Genomic DNA, 4,300 nt, shown 5'->3' with positions numbered 1-4,300 from the left:
AAAAAAAAGTTTATAACAATAACTTTTGTAAAACTTCGATTTTTGCAAAATTGCCCAAATTATATTTTTTATGGTTGTAAACCGAATAAAGTGATTTGTGCGAAAAAATATTGACCGTCCAATTTTGGGTGGCCCATGTTTTGTTTTCAAATGTGCCTCATGCATCAACAGTCGGCAAAGTGGCTAAGAGCCGGGATAATAATCGGATGTCGTACATCCTCTGTTACAAAAGCATTTTCGATACTTCCCCAAACGCGATGAATGCCATTCGAATCCAATTCCGGTCTCAATTTAATCAAGTCGCTTTTCGAATCTACGTTACCATTCGCTCTAATCGCTAGTATTTGCTTGCCGAAATATTCTTCTTCGCTAAATCCAATTCCACTTCGCTCAAGTTTTGTTCTTTCTCTCAACAACCAACTTCTGGTATATGCTGTAACTCTCACCACTTTACCCAGTGTTGAATAAAGTCCAATCAATGGATGACCATTTTTATTTAACCAATATGTTCGCTCCAGGTTGACTTTTGCACAATGCACTGAAGCTTTGTATTCGCCACGACTCAACAAAAATTTCTCTTCTGTTATTGGTGGAGATACATTTGGCCACTTATCATAATTTTTGCTCAAGAAATCTGGGCCATGCCACCAGAAATTACTGTTTAGCAGTTCACGTGATAATAAATCAGCTGGGTTCCTGTCACTAGGTACGTGATGCCAAGAATCCATGTCAGTAACACTTTGGATGTTCGAATTTCGGTTGGGCGCAAAGGGTTTGAAATTCGATGATTCTTTTCTGATCCATTGCAAAGTGATCATTGGGTTGGTGAACAAAAAATATCGCACATATTCTAAACCACATCTCTTTCGCACTTTGGTAATAAGATTTGCTAATAATTCCGCAGCACAAAGTTCTAATCGAGGGATGGTGACTTCTTTCACGGGTGCTACTCTTGATTTGGTTGCGAGAAGTTTACATAACACTTCAGGTTTGTCAAACGATCGTACATAAATCGCGGCTCCATATACCTTTGTCGAAGTATCTGCAAATCCTATCAATTCAATTTGCTTTGTGGCTGTTGTTTTTATCCATCGATTGATTTTCAATTAATTCAATGAAATTATTTGGTTTTGAAAGTCCCTGCAAATTCGTACATTTTGTTCGCTCAGTGGTTCATCCCAATCCAATTTTCCGGCCCATAATTGTTGAATAAACAATTTCGATATAACGATCACTGGACCTAGGTACCCGCTTGGATCGTACAATTTCGCTACCTCGCTCATATGTCCATTTCGCTCTCCTTGTTGATGTCAATAGTGAATACAAAACAATCGCTGGATGGGAGCCATTTCAACCCTAATATGGAAGTGAATTCATCGCTCAAATCAACTGTTTCGGAATAGTCAACTGCCTCGCTTTTTATTCGCTCTATAAGTTTTGGACAGTTTGTTTTCCATTTCCCCAATTGCAATCCAGCCTTCGCTAACATTTCCCGTAACTCCCCATATAGTCGCCCTATTTCTTCTTCGTTGTCTGCACACGAAAAATAATCATCCATGTATCGCTAAAATTCGGTCGCTCTTGATGCTAACGGATAGATATCCTTATACGTATTATCCAATTCAAGCATACATCTCATTGCTAGGAATGGGCTCGATTTCATCCCATATGTTACCGTGGGTAACACATATTCGCACAATTGTTCATTCGCCCCAACTCTCCAAAAAATCTTTTGATATATCAAATCAGCTTCATGCAACCGAAGTTGGCGGAACATTTTTCGCACATCCGTAGCAAAAACAATTCGATGAAATCTAAGTCTCATTATAATCACGGATAAATGCTCTTGACAGTTTGGGCCTGGTAACTGCAAATCATTGATAGATTTTCCATCGCTAGTGGGGCAACTGGCATCAAACACTACTCGAAATCTTTTGGTCACAGCATGATGTGGGATGTAATAACCATTCGCTCTCTTTTCAAAATCGTTCGCTCTTCTCATGTGCCCTAATTCCAGAAATTCGTGCATAAAATCATTGTATTTCGCTCTAAGTTCGGGGTCTCGATCAAGTCTTCGTAGATAAAATCGTTTCAGAACAATGTTCCGTGAATCGCCCAAATCCACTGTGTTTTCGACAAAAGGAATTCGCACTACGAACCTACCCAATTCATCTCGTTTTGTTGTGTTACAAAATATTCGCTTAGCCCGTTGTTCGGCCACGGTGTAGTTACATTCACCCAAATCATTTAACTCCCAAAATCTCGATAATAACTTATCTAATATTTCCGTTTGCCCTCCTCCAATTGAAACTTCCAATGCAGCCCGATTGATATATTCTTCGCTCATAAGTACGGATCCAAAAACTGCATATCCAAACAAAGTTCTTTGTGCCTTCGATGCCTAGTAACAAATATAATGTTCTCGACTTTCGTTTCGTTTGGGGAAGACTTTTCAAAACAATAATGTCGTTGAAATTCCAATTTCCATTCGCTCGTCAAACCATGGATGCAAAGTTGTTTGGACCATTGAACTTCCGCACAATTGTTTGCCCAAAATTCCAGTGATGTGGATCACGCACCGTTCTCTTTTCAATTTTAACATTCGCGCAAGGTCTTCAGCGATTATATTTGTCTCGAATCCACTATCAAATAACGTGTTTACCAAATAAATTACACCCTTTTCGCTCAGCAGCTTTATGTAACCTGTTGCTAAAACCGGTGTCGTTTGGTTACGCTGCTCTATTGAAAATTTACTCGTTGATTTGGTGGCCGTTGATCCACTATTGTCCATTCTCACAACGTTTACCGAAGCAGCATCTCTTTGTGACTTTGGACACAACAGAAAGTTGTGTTTTTACCTGGGCAATTCGAACAGTCTCGTGCCTGACAGCTCAAGCTATTTGAATTGTGTGTCGGTTTAAAACACAACTTCAATTCCCGCACCTTTTTGTGACAACGTTAAGCTTTCGAATTTTTTGCATCGTTGCATTAGATGCGGTTGCTTACAGTTATATCAACTTAATGGACTGGACGTGTTATCATTCTGATTGTTATTTATACTAATATTCCATATTCTTGTACCCGTGTATCGTGTACTATTCCCACTATTTTTCGGTGTTGGTGGTTGGCTCAATTGGTTCATCTGTAGATTTGTGAAACTCCGCGCTCCTCGCTCTAAAAATGACATACCGTTTTCAAGTGGCGGCATTTCTGGCAAATCATATGCCGTTTCCAAAGCTTTTAACGTTCTTGGGGCCATTATTGGAATCAATTTGCAACTGCAAATGTGGTCCCAATGTTCAACTGGGCACTGTAGCACTCTCAAATGTCTCAACACTCGATTCGTGGTCTCTATCAAATTACGTGGACTTTCAAGTGTTTCGCTTTTGCACGGTTCCATATGAAGAAGTTGGTCGATATTGGCCATTATAATTCGATACTTGTTTTGTAGACCTCAACAAGAGTGTTATAGGTCTGTTCAATGTTTTCGCACGTTGCTTGCCAACCCGAAAGAACTCGCTCTGCCGACCCAGTTAATGATCGCTTCAAATTGTGAAATTTCTGAGTTAGTGAAAGTCGTTCATTCTTATGATATAGACCAGTCATGCCCAACGTCGGCAGAACTCCATAAGCAAGTGCCCTGCGCTGGCAGAATTCCATATGCAAGTGCCCTGCGCTGGGCATGACTGATATAGACTGTCATACATCGCACGCCATTCGCTCCATTTACCATAATCACCAGAGAAAGATTCCAATTTAATTGTTTCCAACCTCATATCACTTCCAACAGCCACAATGTGTCGCTCGCACTATGGTTCCTTTCGCTCATTATTAGCTGGTTGTGTCGTTCGTGTATCCAGGTACATCTCTTCAACAGCACCTTGAAAATCATTTTGTGTTGACATATCGCCTGGCAACACGTCGTCCGCCACCAAATTTGCGTGTTGTTCCATAAACCCGTTGTATGCATTGTTAACAACGTTCAATCGCTCTTTCACCCGGAACAACGCTTCTTGCGCAAACAATTCGCCCTGTACAAACAAATGCGATCGCTCGATGATCGCCTTTTGTGCTTGGCGACGATTTAAAGCCATGAAAAAGGAAAACAAAATGTTTAATTTTAATTTTTATTTTTATTTTTATTTTTATTTTTTTGTAAGTTCAGTTCGCTCTTAAAACTAATTAATTTCAACTTAAATCACAATTCAACTTCAAAAAGAGGCAATTCAGTGCTTAAGTGTTACTGAGATCCGTTCGAGAAATTGAAAGGGTTAGTTTATAAAAGAAAATGTTTTTTTTT

Source organism: Rhagoletis pomonella, unplaced genomic scaffold (assembly GCF_013731165.1).
Source record: "Rhagoletis pomonella isolate Grant_MI unplaced genomic scaffold, Rhpom_1.0 Rhpom_scaffold_00001, whole genome shotgun sequence".
Lineage (NCBI taxonomy): Eukaryota > Metazoa > Arthropoda > Insecta > Diptera > Tephritidae > Rhagoletis > Rhagoletis pomonella.
The sequence above is the reverse complement of the archived record's forward strand: the minus strand, read 5'-3'. Positions refer to the sequence as shown.